An 18,434-nucleotide genomic window follows, 5' to 3' on the forward strand; every position below is an offset into this window, starting at 1 on the left:
ATTGTTGATTTTCATACCAAATTTATTACAGCATTTATTACAGCAGTTATTCAATTAGTCATGGATTGCAGACTTGTACTAGATTTATTTAGAGGTATAACATCATCTGCATAAAGTAAAGAGCTGAGATAAACATCTCCAATTTTGATATCAATTTTAATATGAATGCCTTTTCAAAGAAAGTTGAGAAGCCCTTTTACATTGGCCAAATCTGAATCAGAATGATTGTCTCTCTCTCTCTCTCTCTCAAAAAGTTTTGGAGACTCTTACATTATGTAACCATCAAAAAATAGTTTTTAATAATAATTTTAATAATATTATTTATTAATATTCATTTCTAGCATGTGGCAACAGTTTTTAATTGGTATACTACCACCGACTGCTGTATGTACCTTGTATTCCCGTTCTTTTGATTTGCTTGTTTCTACACACTGATGATGTACTGTTATTTTCAGTACGAAATATGTGTACTTTCATTTCATTAAAGTTAATTACTGTGGTTATCATATAATTTATTGTTTATAGAACTTGTATTCAATTATTTTATATGCAATCCAAAGGGCATATAACAGGCTGATGGGTGTTACATAAATGTTCTCTGCATGGACAAAAAATATTTGCTCGTGTGGAATGATCCGAAAGGGATTTGATTTTAATTATGTACTACAAAGACAGTAATGTCATTGCAATAAATGTGATGTTTTTTTCACTATATTATTTCAGGAAATTACAACGTACTAGGATATACATTAAAATAAATTTTAATATATTTCTATATTTCGGCAACGTCACACTGCCATTTTCGAGAACTTAGGTACAAGAGCCGTTCCACGGGAATAAGTGTGATGGTTTGATCACTTCAACATGAAGGCAAGGAACAAATGATTTTTAGGGTGTTGTAGTTCAAGTTCTAATGGCTTGACAGTGGATAGGATCCAACAACCAAAACATACTTTGGACAGAAGTATAGACATGAAACCCATAACTGAGTCTTGATATGATAAGTGCGTGATAAAAGCAGAACAAAGAATATGGGTCTGCACCCAAAGAAATGGAAGGGAGGGTGTGAAGGATGTTTGTTGCTTTCTGGCATTTATCTTTCAAGACACAATACATAAGACATGAATGTCAGCTTTATTCTTATGAGTCCAAAAATATTCTTGCAAATGGGATTACTGTTTGTCCTAGTCTTAACTTTGAGTCAGGATGGAGATGATATTTGCACATAAACATGTTTTCTGCAGTGAAAACCTGAATTCATTTGCACGCATCTGGGTGAAAAGTAGCCAACGGATTGCAGTTGCTTTTCTATGACACCTCATATTGCAGGAACGAAAAAAGATGGTAAAATTATCCACACAGAGGGCAATGCTCTATGTGGATGACTTGTTATGCTATTAACTTTATTTTGACTACCAACAGAGTGACCTAAAACCAATTTTTGATTCTGAGGTGCCCTCTCTTAATTGCTACATAAAAAGGATAACAACAATAATACAAAAGTAATGCTATAGTATATTAGCCAGTATTACGAATGAAATGAAATATTAATAATGATTTGCTTCCAAAAAGTGATCAAGTAAAAAACATATTAGTAATCTAAACATATGAAAAAAGCAGTTTGATAAAGATATAGATATTTATCTTATGCAAAGTATCAGTTTTTAGCTCATTGATTCAAAATCTATCAGTCACTAATGCCAATTACAATACTATTTGAAATTAGTCATAGCTTTACCTTCTTTCATACTGACTCTTGATGGAAAACAAATGGATACAAAAAGCATTTGGCTGTCCATAATACTGTGGTATTTCAGGTTCAACATACGAAGGTAATGATGGAATTGGATATTTGACTAATTTCTAAAATAAAAAGGAAACATATTAAAAACAAAAACTCTGTATATTTCTAAAAAACTAAATAGAATACTGGGTAATATCTAATGCTATGTTCTGAGATATGTAAAAATATTATGATTAATTTATGCAATTCATTTAATTAAAATAATGAAATAACAAATATAATGAAAATAATCTTTACTCTAGTCTTTAATTATTTTCATCATTAATGGATTTCCATGGTGTCAAGAGACTTATTGATTGAGAAGCTCCACTTTAAGTCCAATAAAGTTAATTACAGTACAGCATAAACCCATTCATTATCTGAACAATCACTTCCTACTCTCTCAGGCACTACATTCCATACTCTTACTGCCACTCTCTATGCAAAAACCTAATTCCTACCTTTTGCAGAACTTCAGAGATGGTCCCTCATCCTTTCCCCTTATCTTTGGAAAATCTTGCCAGTGTCTATTTGGAAAATACCACTAAACAACTTAGATTCTCAGTCATGTCATTCCAATTCCTACTTTTTTTTTTTTTTTTTTTTATATAAAATCCTGTACAAACTAAAGAAGTGTAAAGAATTACACTTCTTTAGTTGGTCTTCATAAACAAAAAACTCTGACATTCTGATATTAATTTTGTTATCCTCTTTTGCAATCTTTCCAATTTCCTGAATTGAAAAGATTCCTAGAAATCAATGCTATTTCAAAGTATCCTTATCTCTACATACTAATCCATATGTATTCTGATCAAGGCACTATGCCAAACAATTGCATCCTTATCTCTATTGGTCAACTGTTCTTCTCACCAACACAGCTGTATGCTGTGGAAAATGTGTCCTGTCAACCTGAAGGTAGTGAATTCAATACTTGACACATTGCTGTGACATTAAATAATTTCAAGTCATTTTTTTTTACCTTAAAGGCTATTAAAATTTTTCCAAAGAGCCACTACATGAGCATCACTTCTAATAACTACTCAGCTTTGCATCATCAACAAAAATAATAGCATATTTCTTTACATTCTATTCACAATACAGGAATATAATTGTTATTATTTTCTTAACGATTCCTATGGAGTCAAACTCATTGTGGGAGGCTTGTATTAACACTCTTCACACAATACATATCATGCCATACATCTTCTTGAACTTATTCATTGATAAAGTTCTCGTAGACAGGCTTATACGTTGGTTATGCATTTCTAAATCACTTAGGGAATTGAAACAACGTAGATCCGAATATAAATTAAATTATACTTTAATAGATATTTCGGCAATGTCACATTGCCATTTTCTAAAGGAACTTACAAAAAGGCAGGTGCACACAGGCACTGAAGATATCGTTGATAAAGTGCTCATGGTAAAAAATAAAAAAAAAAGAAAGAAAGAATATAACGCTAGCAAGAGTGTTAGATCTGTTTCATCTTTCAAGGAAAAGAATCTAACCATACTCTTACATGATTACCAGGAGTAAACCTTTTTTATCTCCATTCCTGCCAAGAACTGAAAAAAAAAGTCTTCTGTGCAAATCCTATAAAATTCCTTTAATAATCTATCTGTTTCTATCATATATATCCTCCTTTCTGTCTAGACTTTGCAACCCACTATCTATCCCCATAGCATTCCATAGAACTATCACAATCTTGCTTTCATATTTATGAATTTAGGGACACAAAACACACGTGTTGAAAAGATTATTTTACTAATTATTAATAAAATAAAAACTTGACGTTTCGAATCCTGTATTGAGGTCATCATCAGAAGGATACATGTGTATAGGAACCAAGCTACATGCTGTTGCACTCTATAAAGGTAAATTAAATCTATGTTGTTAACTAATCTTTTTCTTAGCCTGACCTCTAGTGATAAAAAAAAAGAATAAAATAAAATAAAATAAATAAAAACTACAATAAACTCTGCTAAAGTCCTCATGTACTAAGATTCTTCTGGAATTGTACAGTTCATATTGATATATTAAGATTATCTTCTGGATTTGTACAGTTCAGGTTGCTAATGAATGTTCAGGGAAAAAAAAAAAAAACACTCCATCAAGTCTTCTTGTATTGAGATTTTTTTTTTTGTGGTTGCTATGAAGGCTGGCAGATGGATCCTCCACATTCTTGGAATGGTTAGACCATCATTTTTATTCAGATACGGATTATGTTTGAGCATTTCACATGATTCTTTGAATTTCCGCTTGAACCAGGTTTTGGTGCGGTGTAGGGACTTGGTACCTTTCCAATCAATTCTGTAGTATGTTTGGAGTGCGTGGTCAGAAAGGCCGGTTTTTCCAAAATGGAGGAATTTAATGTGTCATTTGTGTTCATCCTTCCTGATTGGGATGGTTCACCCTGTTTTCCCTATGTTTGGTATGTTACATGTGCATTGTATTTTGTAAACCCCTGGGTGGGCTAGTGTGGCAGAGGATCCTTGGAAGAACTGAGTAGGAGTCTTAATTTTGTCGGGGGTTTAAAGGTGGTTTTGATGTTGTATTTGTGAAGTGTTCTGTCTATTTTTTCAGAAATGCCTCTAACATATGGTATGGCAAGAGCATTCTTGAAATCTTTTTTGTTATTAGTGGTATCTCTGTGGAGGATCTTGTGAATGGTTTTTATACTCTATCCATTTTTTATAAATGTATGTTTGATGATCTCATATTCATGGTTAAGAGTTTGTTCATTTGAACAAATAGTTTGAGATGTGTGTTTAAGGGTGCTTATGACCCCTAGTTTTTGTGTTGGGTGGTGATAAGAAGTTTTGTGTATGTGCTGGCCTGTGTGTGTAGGTTTGCAGTAGACTGAGAAGGAGAGACAGCCTGAAGGAAGACATGTGACGAGTGTGTCTAGGAATGGAAGAGAGATCTTTTTTCTATTTCAATGGTGAATTGGATGTGTTTGTGTTGTTTGTTCAGGTGGCTAAGGAATGTATTCAGTGCTTCGCAGCCATGGGGCCAAATGGTGAAAATATCATTGATGTGTCTGAGCAAAATTTTGGGCTTTAGGCACGCCAACTCTAGAGCTCGTTGCTCAAAGCCTTCCATATAAAAGTTTGCCATTGGGAGGGGGGGGGGAGTGGTGAGCCCACGGCTGTACCCTATTTTTGAAGGTAAAAATTGTTTTGCCACACGAAATACCTGGAGCGGAGTACGTGGACAAAGAGGGCCGTAATGTCGTGTGGAAATATGTTCTGTAAGAGCAAGATAGTATCATTGATTGGGACATTGGTGAAAATGGAAGTTATGTCAAAGCTGACTAATAGATCTTGGTCGTTGAGTGTAATGTTTTTAATTTTGTTTATGAAATGTTGTTTATTTTTTATGTAGGAAGGGGAATGACCTACCAATTCATTGAGTGTGGGCGCTAATTTTTTGGCTAAGTGGTAATTCGGGCTGTCAATTCCTTCCACAATTGGACGTAATGGTGTGTCTGTTTTGTGTACTTTTGGCAGGCCATAAATTCTGGGCGTGGGGGCATACTGAGGTATTAATTTTTTAATTGTTTCTTCCAGCCATGTGTTAACTGATTTAAGTAATTCAGTTGTTTTCTTTTTGTTGCGTTGTGTGGGGTTGTAATTCACCATTTGGTAGATATTGTGGTCCGATACCAAATGGTTATTTTTCTATGCAGGTTGTCCAATCTAAAACAACAGTGGAATTCCCTTTATCTGCTTTTGTGATAATAATGTCTGGTTATTTTTTTAGGGATTTGGGGGCCAGTTTTTCTGTTTTGTTTAGGTTGCTGCTTAATTTTTTGTTTGAATTTAGTAAACAAGCAGTTTCCATTCATATTTTGTCAGCTAAATTGGCGGCGAGGGATCTTAAATTATGCGGTTCAAATTACAGCATTGTGCCGAGGTCAGTAAATAAACTTGATATAATTTATCATATTAAGAGAGGTTTAAGATCCCTCCCTGTCAATTTAGCTGACAAAATACGGATGGAAACTACTTGTTTACTAAATTCAATAAAAATTTAAGCAGCAACCTAAACAAAGCAGAAAAACTGGCCCTCGAATCCCTAAAAAATAACCACGACAAATCTGAATAAAAATGATGTTCTAACCATTCCAAGAATGTGGCGGAACCATCTGCAACCTTCATAGCAACCACAAAGAAAAATCTCAATACAAGAAGACTTGGTGAAGTGTTTTTTTCCCTGAACATTCAATAGCAACCTGAACTGTACAAATCCAGAAGATAATTGTAATATAACAATATGAACTGTACAAATCTGCTAAAGTATGCGAGGACTTTAGCAGAGTTTATTGTAATTTTTATTTATTTATTTTTATTTTATTATTTTTTTATCACTAGAGGTCAGGCTAAGAAAAAGATTAGTTAACAACGTAGATTTAATTTACTTTATAGAGTGCAACAGCATGTAGCTTGGTTCCTATACACATGTATCCTTCTGATGATGACCTCAATGCAAGGGTCGAAATGTCAAGTTTTTATTTTATTAATAATTAGTAAAATAATCTTTTCAACACGTGTTTTATGTCCCTAAATTCATAAATATGAATGTTGATGACTGTGTAAGCTTAAAAGAAAGCGTATCACAATCTTGGTAATGCACTTCTGTATACTCTCCACCACTTTCTCATTCCCAAGGAATCCAGGAGACCAGAACTGCGTACAGTAGTCTAGATATGGCATTATTAAAGCCTTATAAAGAGGAATAATAACTTCCCTATTCCTGATTCATTCTTAAGCATACATGCAATCTGATTAGATGTTTTGACCACCTTTGTAATATGCCCTCTAAACTTCAACTCCCTGTCCACAATCACTCCCAACTCTTTATCCCAAAGTGCATGACACTACACTCTGTCACAAGTTATAGGAAATTTTTTCACTTGATTACAAAGGAAATTATATTTGACAAGAAATTATATTTATATTCTTGTTTAATTATCTACTATATACTACATTTATCATATATATCTATCTATCCATCATTTATATATATATATCTAAATATATAAATCATATAGACATGAAAGAATTATTGGAAGTAGCAAAAGAAGAAAAGAGCGAGAGTTAAGATAGTGAGTCTGTTGCTGTGGTATGACAGAGTAGAGTGAGAAGGAGGGCCATAATAGTGAATGACTCAATGCATAGGTTATGCAGGAGGAGTGGTGTAGAGTTTGTGGATGTGTGGAGTGAGTTTGATGGGTGAAAGGACTTATACAAGAAGGATGATTTGCATCTGAATAGATTTGGTGTTTGGAGACTAGCAAAAAGTGTTGTTGAATGAAGTGAAAGTGGATGCGCAGAATCGGGGGGGGGGGGGGAGCTTTTAGTGGGGTAAGCTGCTGAGTAGATATGCAAACATCAATGAGACAGCTGAGTGTAAGAATGTGTATAATATGCCTATGTTATTACCACTGGTAACAAACCAGAATGGGATAGTTAGTATAAAGCATCAGGATAGTGGTGGGACTAAGGGGCTTTTGCACTTGATGTACACTAATGCTAGGAGCATTCAGAACAAGTAGGAGGAATTTTTGCCATTGGTTGGTTCACCGTGGCCAAAGGTTACTGGCATTAGTGAGACGCCTAATAGAAGATGATATAGTTAGTGGGATAGAATGGTTCAGGGAGGACAGAGAGAAAAGAATGGGGGAGGAGTATTATTCATGACAGCTGATGAACTGCAACCAAAGAGAGTAGAAGTTCAACTACAGGCCAGTAAAAATAGCACATTTGAGAATATCTGGTGTGAGATTGAGGCTAGCAGAACAAAATATGCAGTTGGATGCTGCTATAGACTGGGGGATGGAAAAGATGATGGAGATATGCATCAGCAAAAAGACTCAATGATACACATCATATCATACATCTCCTTGAACTTATTCATTGATAAAATGCTCACGGTAAAAAATATTTAAAAAAAAAAAAGAAAGAAAGGATATGGTTAACAAGAGTGTCAGGATTTGATCTGTTTCATCTTTCAAGGAAAAGAATCTAACGATACTCTTACATGATTACAATGGAGGATGGGGGATTTCAACTATGGGAACATAGATTGAAAGGAGGAGAAGACATACATGAGAGGAAAGCATGGAATTTATACTGTTACTAAGGGATAATTACCTGAGATTGCATCTGAGAATTTGTCTATAATGAATATGAATACAGTGTCACCAATTGATGAGAGTGATCATATAGTCTTGACCTGGGAGGTGGCTAAATGTGTGGAATTTTCAGTTAAGACGGGATGTATGTGGAAGTATGGGGCAGGTAAGTATGGAAAGCGTAGGACATTGCTTGGATCGGTGCCATGGCATGTAAAACTGCAAGGGCTGGATGTTGATAATGCATGCAAAGTGGTAAAGGAGTGTTTGAGGGAGGTAAAGAAAGACTGCATACCTAGAGTCAGGAGAGTAAATCAAGTGGGAGTTAAATGGGGGGAACTGAGGTAAATGAAATGGAGGTGGATAGCATATTATAGAACCTTAATGTGAATACAGCTGTGGGTTTGGAAGAGGGGAAAATAGTTCTGTTGCATACAGGCGGCTCCAAGACGATGTAGCAAATTACTGACCTATCAGCATATCAGGAGTTATTATCAAAGTATTTTAGAAGTTGGTCAAGAGCAAAATACAGGAATGGATAGATGGAAATGGGATACTGTATGGGGGAGCAGCATAGTTTTGTGAAGGGTAGGTCATGCCTCAGTAACTTGCTCACATTTTATAATACAGTAAAAACTGAGTTGGATAAAGGTAATGGGTTTACAATGATACTACTGGACTCTGCAAAGACCTTTGCCAGGCCTTTGTAAATTACAGATACCACATGGGGATGGATAGGAGGATGGTTGATGGATAGATATCAGAGGGTGGTTTATTCAGGAGTAGAATCCAAAAGAAGGCCTGTTGTAAAACTCGATGTAGCTTAGAAATACTAGAGCGTTTTACATCGATTTTTACTAAGGTCAAGTCTCATGAGAACTGTTACAAAAATAACCTTGTTTATCTCTATGTATTTTTATGTTAAAGATTAATGTAAATAACCCTATGGGAATTGATTGTATTTACTGTTTTAACTAAAGTTTATAGAATGTCAAAAACGAAGGCAATGCTTTGCCATCGGAAGTTTTATATAATAGCTATGTATAAAAGGACAAGAAAGTTGTTTACGATGAAGTGTGTGAGAAAGTTGTTTGCGAGCTATGCACATGAACACCTTCAAAGCTAGTATCAAAGAGGTCCGCTAGTTTCAGAGAAGTTTCCGCTGGCCGACAAGACAAAGAAAAAAGAGCACACGCAGGAGAAGAAAGAACGGGTCGGCCTTAACAAAAAGATCAAGGAGAACTGCAGATTTCTTCAGGGTTTACAACCCTTGGTGCAAGGTCCCGAGAAGGCAAAAATAAAAGTGGACTGAGCAGAACATCGTGAGGAGAGTCCAGGTTCAATTACCGAAAGAGAACAGGCGAGGTCCAGTTGTTGAAAGAGGAGAGCCGAGATCCAGTTGCCGAGAGAGCAGAGGCGAAGCGCTGTTACTGAAGAGATCCATAGGCAGTTGGCGGAGAACCAGAACCAGGACTAAATTGGGAGAACAGCCGATGCGATGCCAAGTGCTGGTTGAATGTCCTAGTGCTGCAAGAAGTCAACTGAAGCCAAAAGCCACAGAATGATCTTCAAGCCTGAATGCTGAAACTTCTTGCCTGAACTTTTGAGCACCAGGAAGATTGCAGTCCAAGACCCGCTGATTTTTCGACAAAGCACCCCCTGAAACAAGACTCTCTGGACGGAAACCTAAGGCCTGAGATGAGAGAAAAACCATAGAGAGACTTTGATGCAGGACTTCTGGAAGGTGTCGTGACAAAGAGCCTTTGTAAGTGTATTACTTCCTTTAATGTACATTCTTCTTGTAATTTAGGCGATATGTCTTAGATGGACTGATAAGAAATAGTAATAAGAAATATCTATAAGAGAGTCCTCTGAGTTGTTGTTAACTGGAATATAAATTGTAAGATAACTTGTTATAGCTAGCTAAACTCTTTATGACTAATTTAGTTTCAGCAATTTGATTTTTTTAAGCAGAGAAGTAACAGAGTAATTATATATATTGTATAATCATTTAATATTGAAAAGAGAAAGTTTGTTTCTTTATACCAAAAGGATAGGTAGAGAGAGAGAGAAGTAACCTCCCTATTGCTTATTTAATGTACTTTATTTTAAATGTAAATAAATGTGTTTTAATTACATGTCTATAGAGTGCTGCCTGATTGTTTATTTTACAATACACTATTCCTAAAAAAATATCTCACTTGTGAGCGGGAAACCAAGTGAGATAGCCGAAGCGTATAGTTAAGTGCAAATAGACCACGACTGTTTGTGTAAAGTTTTACTAAAGGAATTTGCATTAGAGAAAGAGAGAGAGAAATGAACCGGCCATATTATGGAGTTTTATGCCAATTAAAAGATATTAGTGGCGCAGTCTCAATGAAATAAATTTTCTAATATCCATAGGCATAAAACTCGTAGTGTGAAAGGTAGATAAACACAGTACGCAATACTACTCTGTTTATCTACAGTAGCGGCATACAAGCAGGAAAGGTAACAAGAGAGAAAGCACACACACACACTGCTAATTACAATAACGGTATTTAAAATACGCAGTAACCAAGCAGGCTTTATAAATAACAAGTAATAGCAACACAGTTTACAATGGCGACAGGGTAAAATCCACAGTAGTTAAAATAAGAAAAAGTGGATTGGAACAGTTGTAAATAAAGAACAAGCAAATAAATAGAAATAAATTTTTAGAACCATGAATGTGAACAGCGGTAACTTGGAAGCCTTTTAATTGCTAATTACAATAACGGTATTTAAAATACGCAGTAACCAAGCAGGCTTTATAAATAACAAGTAATAGTAACACAGTTTACAATGGCAACAGGGTAAAATCCACAGTAGTTAAAATAAGAAAAAGTGGATTGGAACAGTTTTGTAAATAAAGAACAAGCAAATAAATAGAAATAAATTTTTAGAACCATGAATGTGAACAGCAGTAACTTGGAAGCCACTAGTACTAACACAATGGGGGATGTAGAATTCTTTAGGACAGTAAATCCTCACCTCATAATCCCACAATTCTCTGAAGAGGACCACGATGATGTGTTGTCCTTCTTCAAGTTTGTAGAGGAGCTAAGGAACGTCAGAAACTGGTTGGATTTCCAGCTTCTAATAACATTAAGGAATAAACTGATTGGAAGGGCCAAGAATTTTTTATATTCCTCTCTCATACCGAGAGACGCTTTGGAATACAATAAATTCAAGGATACACTGATATCTCAGTTTTCCAAAGTTAGAAGCATGGGTCCGAACCTGTGGAGGCTGCAAAAATGTAGACAACAGAAAAAAGAATCTATCACTGATTATTACAACAGGTTGTTCGCTTTAGCTAATAGCCTCAGCATGTCCAGAGAGGAAAAAAGCCATCTTGAATGGGTAGTCTTCATTCAGTTTAGAATGGGAGTAAGAGAGTTCAGGAAAGCAGCATACAAAAAAAGAATAAACAACTTACAAGAATGCTACATTACAGTAAAGGAAAGGGAAGATAAACTAAGAGAAATTAGTCACTCCCTTAACCTTAGACAAGAAAGACCTGATTCAACTAAAAATTCATTCAACGGCTTGAAGATGGTAGACGCAAATGCACAAACAGAAACCGGAAATATGAAGGTTTCGAAGTTTCACGCCTCACTGCACAAAATTCAGTGCAAAAATCACAAGAACGACTCACCATAGAACAGGTACAAGACCTCATTAAAATGGAACTGAAACCCCATGAGGAGAAAATAAAAAAGAATTTGGAACAGACAGCAGAGAACTTGAGGGTATATAAAAGAGAGGAACAAAGGAGCCAAATAAAAAAAGGAGTTGGTACTAATTTAAAAGGAAAGTGCAAAATTACTAATTTAAATGTCAATAATAAAACAAGGAGAACCTGCACAGAAAAACATAGGCAACATAGAATACTTAGTGTGAATAAAATGACTCAGGGGCAGGAAGAGTTATTAACAACCGTGCATGGCCTAATAAGAGATACGCCCTGTGAGGTTCTCCTAGACACAAGAGCCCATGTCTCTGTTATATCTCTTGGCTGTTATTTTCTAAAATAAGGAATCTAATTCTCAACCAAGTCACTGAACTAGCCCGCCCGATCAAACTTTCGGGAGTGGCAAAAACAGAGCTCCACACTACTACAAAGTTAAGGGTGGTCATCACTCTGCCTAGGTTTTATTTGAACTCTCTCCAATAATTTTCTTCAGATTGTATTTGTTTGATCAATTCAGAATCAATTCGACTATTTACAGAACTTGATTTTCTTTTGCGATATGTGCACATCGCTCATATATGCTCAGTAGAATGCTCGTGATCACATAAGGTTCGTGTTATATTTCCCCAGTCATTAAAATCCTTCATTAAGCTATTATTTGACTTAGAAACAAACTTACAAACAAAGCAGTAAATTGTTTTGCCGATTTCTGAAAAAATTAGCCACTCTCGTTTCTCCATTGTTCCATTCGCTTTTTTACAGTAAAAATGTGATATATTTACATTTCTGACATATATTCTATTGTGCTCTGTGTATTCTTTTTTTAAATTTTCGATTTTACCAACATTCTGAGGCATATTTATTAAAATATGCTCAATAAATTGTTCATTAATAGTAAGTGCCCACAGTGCTATATTGGTAGGATAAGAGATAGCTTGCTTGCTGGTAAGTACAGACTGATTGAAAATTTTCTTCAGAATCCTTGATTTATTTCATTTTGATGTTCTTCATTTTCACTTTCATCTCCTCCTGATAATGATACCAATCGTTTTTCATTCTGAGAACTGTGAAGTACAACTTCAATTCTACGAAATTCTTCATTTTCAGAACGCAAGAAAGACAAAATTGCCCCCTTTTGACTATTTAGCTGTTTTTCATTTTCGCTAAGTCGTTTCCTTTTACTAGCTCCGGATTCAAATTTTCTTGGCATCATTATGTGCATTAATCTATCAAAAGCGAAATAAATATTTATTAAATCCAAAATAAACATATAAATAAAATAAACAATTACATTAAAAGCTTAAAAAATATAAAAATAGAAAATGCAGTATCTTGGTTTTGTTAAAATAAACGAGTAACAGTAAAATAAGAATAATAATTAATTGAATAATATATTCTTACTGACTGCGATAACTACTTTAACCATATAATTAGGTATACACACTTGTATACGGTATACTGCTTAACAAGTACTAGCTAAATAACGGTAACTAAACTATCAGTTTAATTACCGTTTTTTGGAATTTCCTTTACTGTTCTACGATATTTGACCATTTTTGGTGCACAATTTATTTATTGTGTCTCTTCCCAAAAATATAAACGAATTTCACATGTATACAATAAATATTAATATTAAAAAAATCTTGGTAATATTAAACTAGCAACCTTGTAAAGCCATTTTATATAAATAAATGACTAACTTATATCAATGGATTATAAATAATTATGCAACTTCTACAATACTTTATATTTAATATTAAATTTTCTAAATAGTTTAAAATCTTTTAATGTAATTCTAAATATATATATATATTATTTACACTTTTAAATATTCCATGTAATTGAATCATAATTAATTTAAAGAAAGATGTAATTAAATTGTTTCTGTGAAAGATTTCAATTGCAGTGTTGATTATTGATTTTGAGAACATTGATTTTATTTGACAAGCATCATAGTTGCTACAAAAATTCTGAATATCGAAAAAATATTAAAAGGTATGGTAATAATTTAGTATAAGGATAAAGTTTTTTAAAAAAAAAAAAAAAAAAAAATTTAAATACATTCAAATTAGCTTGCTACTCAAGGTAAAAATTGGAACTTCATGAACTGTCAAGTCCAGACATTCTCACTAAAAATAAAAATTTTGAATTTACGGTAATAAAAATTATAGCAAAAATCATCATATTTATGGAATTACAACATTTATTTATTACAAGATTTATTCAACTCCAGCTTTGATTTTTTTAAGTTGCAGTAATAAGCATAAGAATTCCAGCTTTAGTTAAAAAGTAGAGGCAATAAATAGTAACAATAACTTGCTATGCTCGCTAACATCCACTTTTTTTACTCGACATTTTACCCTAAAATGACTAGAATCTTGATGCACAAAAAATGAACTCAAAAATCAATTTAATTTATAAATAATAATATATAAACTTGAAATTCAAATGCTCTATTTATGTGATATAGAGACTGCTCTTACCCAACTAATTAATACAAATAGCAGCAGCACACAAAAAACTTCTCTTGTCTCTGGAACATGCTTCAAAATGATCGCAAAAACTTTCTTTAACTCAAAAATTTATTTACTCTGTTTACAATTTCCACTTATTAAACTTCTAGTATACTTGCAAAGAGATTAGCTAACTCTCTATTAAGTTACTTTTACAAACTGTATATCAACTTCGAATATGCCAATAGATTCTCTTAACTTGTTACTGTTAATCTAAATCTTAATTGTTGTCCAACTAAAACACATTATAAGAGGAATTGTACAAAGGTATATAACTTACAAAAGCTCTGTATCACTCATTCAGTCAAAGGTCTTGCACAAAAAGTTCTAAGGCAATTCTCTCATCTCAGATCTTGAGCTTCCTTCAGGAAATCTGGCTTCAGAAATATATAAGCGGGAAAATAGTGGACTGTGAACTGTGCCCTGCGGTACTCATATACAGCTCCGCAAAAGGTTATTCTCTCATGGCAAAAAGAAAAATTTCCGCGCGAAGGTGCTTCGGGTAATTTGTCTCGTCTTTTCTCCTCTGCTTGGGCTCACCAAAAATGCGACTGCCTCCTTTTTCTGCCGCCTCCACTAACTTGAATTGCCACCAACTTCCAACCAGGATTCCTCTCTGGGCTGGAAGCTTTTCTCTGGCAATTGGAACATCTCCTTTCGGCAACTCGAAGTCTTCTCTTAAGACTGGAACTGGGAAGTTCCTCTCTGGCAACGTCTGGGAAACGGAAAGCCCCTCCTCTCTCTCTAGCGACTTCTTGATCCGAGAAGCCCTATATGCTTGGCTCTGTCCCCTTTTATTATGCCTTCTCTGAGACCTCACACGAAGTTTGTAACCCCGAAGAATTCGGCATGATTCTTTCATCTTAAGTTTCAAGTTTGGCCCGCTCTTTGTTCTGTTCTGTGCCTTCTTTTGATTGTAAGTTGCCGACCATCGGAAAGTGTTTGAACCATTCTGACTGACTTTGGAGGTGTTTACGTGCAGAGCTTGTAAGCCTTTCTCATACACACAAAATTTAATACACAACCTTTCTAATGCCAACATGTAGATCTATTACATACAACTCCAGCAAAAAACACTGCCTTTGTTTTTAACACTCTAACATATTCTTATTAAAGAAGTATATACAGTTAATTTCCAAAGGGCTATTTACAAAAATATCTAATACGAAATATACAGAGACAAACAAGGTTATTTTTTACAACATTCTTATGGGACTTGACCTAACTAAAAAATCGATGTAATGTGTTTTGGAATATTTAAGCTACAATCGAGTTTTTACAATATTGATAAGAACAATAGTCTACAAGTCCAGCGAAAACCATATGTGACGAAATAAAACTATTTTATTTATCTAAAAACACAAAAATACAAATTTATTAAGCATATCTTTATAGAGTTCATAATTAAAAGGACTCTAATAATAATAATAATAGATTTCTACAGATGTGTCTCATCTTGTTTTGGTATTATCAAAATTATGAAGTTATTCTGAAGTATTATGAATTTTGCTATTTTATTATTATGCCCCTATTTCTTCAAATGCATCACTTTTTACAACAAAACTGGCTAAGTTATGTTGAATATATCTGTTCGCAAATATAATAAAAAGGCAGAATGATGATGAAACTTCATCAGCATTCTATCTATTAAAATGCAATTACCCCCCCCACACCACCATTAACGGATTATTGTAGTTATGTGCACTGTATTTTTGAATTGACCCTTTTTGCTGCACAATTTACTTATCGTGTCTCTTCCCATATAAAAACGAATTTCACATGTGCGAAAATAAATAATCAAAATGTTTGTTTGCAATGGAAATATTATGTCAAATATTTATATTTTTTAAATAACATTTATTGAAATAAATATGACATTTTGCTTCCTTTCTTTGCAAAATAAGATTATATGGGTCGCACATTTCAATTTTAGGAACGATTTTTTTATTTTTTTTTTATGAACAACAAATGGTGTTAAACTGCATTACTCAGGGTTAATTTTGTTTGTCTTTTTAATTTATATCCAATGGTATTTTATCAGAGATTCTACGCCTTTGTCTTTTGCTTAAAACTGCAACAATACAATTACTTAGGAAAAATAACGAATTCAAACAAAAAGAAAGTGTGCACATCTTATCTAGCAGTATTTGTGTGTGTGTGTGTGTGTGTGTGTGTGTGTGTGTGGTGATAATTTTGGGAGAGGGGAGTTAGCCATTAAAGGCAAATTAATTCTGTTATGAAAATTTTGGAAATAAAATTTCATTTTGACGCATGTACCTACACATGTTTCAAAAGATAAACTGTAGAGAAAATATCGCTACTTCAAAACTGCCTCATAATATCGAAATTAGCCGAAAATATGTACATAACAGTTGACTTCATAACTGCCGTTTATTTTGATTTGTAGTGAGTGATTAGGGGGGAACCAAGAAAGTTGAAACAAAAACTTACAGATTACGTTATAAAATTTATGCATGACATGATATGATATAAGATTTACGTATGATAACTAGCCTTCCAACTAAGATTATGAATAAAATAGGAAACTTAATTTGGAACAGATGGAGGCTGTATTCATTTTCAGATTCGGATTTTCATGAATTTATAAAATAATTGTTTGACAAAAAAATTATCGTCAATCAAGTTCTTGGAAAATTTTTAAATGTATTGACGATTAAAATAATTAGCAAAAAAATTGACAGTGACATTGATCTTCCAAAGTGATACAATATGAAGTGAAGAAAGTATGAAAGGATTTCTTATTTTATGCTGGCATTAAAAACTATAATTATACGATAAAAACAAGCAGCAAAATGAATATAACTCATAGGTATTTAGTGTGATATAACTTAGATTCCAGTTACCGAGCAAATGACAAGCAACTGCGTTTCTTGCTGTAGGCCACAGAATAGCTACTACGTATGCCATGTAATGTAGTTAAGTGTTCTTTTCAGCATGAAGGATTATCGCACCTTTCTAATGGACATGACGGTCAAACTACACTTCTTATCCATGTTCTTTCAGCAGGTGGACAGAATATTATCCAGGTTTGCTGGATGTGTATATATGTCCAGCAAAGAAATGGTACGCTTACATACATGAATTTTATCAAATACAGAGTTCCTGTTAGTTTTATATTCTAAGGAAAGAACAATGTATTTCAAATGGAAATGGGAAGCATCACAAATTTTTCAGAGGCCTCTAGTTTTTATATTATGAATTTAATATTTAAAAATAAGTATTTTATTTTGCAACTATAACTATGCTGTTTTTTTATTGTTCTTTGTGAGGAATAAGGTTTTAAAATGAGGCCCCCCTAGAGAGTGAGGCCCATCTTGCACCTCATGGTAAATGAGGCCCTGTCCAGCATCTTCAGAGCAACAAAGTTTGTTACAAATGCGAGACAACCACAATTCGGTGTAACAGTGGGGCTAATATAAGTAATTGCAACGTGCAACACAAGACTAAAGTCCTAATATGGCGCCATCTAAGTTAAAAAAAAAATAGTCCAAAGTTTTGAAAAAAATATAGTAGTCCAAATAGTAGCCTTGAAAGTTTTGAAAAATAGTAGTACAAAGTTTTGAAAAAAAATAAAATTAAAATAAATAAATATTAATTTGGTCTTAGGATGACAGTCTCCCAAATCTTTGCTAGATTTATACATCCATACTTGTTATAATTCCATAATTGTTATAAATGATAGTTTTGTTATAGTCTTCTGTGATAGATAGTGGGTGGGATTTCTGGGTAGCATTTAGTATTTTATCTATCTTATGGGGATTATAGCCATTGGTTAGGAAGGTGTGATGCAGGTGAGAAAGTTCAGCAGTGAGAGAGCAATGTCATTGGAACAGATTGCTCTAGCTCTATGGGTTAGTTTTTTTAAGATACCATATTGTTGAGAAGGGTGATGGTGTGATTGTTTGTGTAAATATCTCCCTGTGCGTGTGGGTTTTCTATAAACCAAAAATGACAAGGAACCGTCTGGAAGACGTGTGATCAGTGTGTCCAGGAAAGGCAGGCAGTCATTGGCTTCTAGTTCCATTTTAAAGTGGATTTTAGGGTGCTGGCTATTTAGATGCACTAAAAATGTATTCAACGTGTCTGGGCCATGTGGCCAAATAGCAAACACATCATCAACATAGTGTAGCCAGAGACTAGGTTTGAGAGTGGCTGTGTTGATAGCTAGCTTTTCCACATGTTCTATGTAGAAGTTGGCTAAGGGGGGGGGGGGGTCCAATAGCTGTCCCATCGAATTGTTTGTATATTTTCTCTTTCCATGTAAA

General features: G+C 34.1%; 1 protein-coding gene across 3 annotated transcripts in view; it reads right to left on the reverse strand.

The window, feature by feature from the left end:
* Window positions 1–18,434, reverse strand: part of LOC150102510 (cilia- and flagella-associated protein 61-like) — a 396,485-nt gene that overhangs the window by 73,049 nt on the left and 305,002 nt on the right. For all 3 annotated transcript variants that reach the window (XM_090399647.1, XM_090399646.1, XM_090399648.1), the window contains exon 10: window positions 1,739–1,863. The gene's annotated coding sequence lies outside the window, so the exon portion shown is untranslated. The remainder of the gene's footprint in view (window positions 1–1,738; window positions 1,864–18,434) is intronic.

Source organism: Typopeltis vanoorti, chromosome 10 (genome assembly GCF_054136105.1).
Source record: "Typopeltis vanoorti isolate ZY-2024b chromosome 10, IOZ_Tvanoo_1.0, whole genome shotgun sequence".
In the NCBI taxonomy this organism is placed as follows: Eukaryota; Metazoa; Arthropoda; class Arachnida; order Uropygi; family Thelyphonidae; genus Typopeltis; species Typopeltis vanoorti.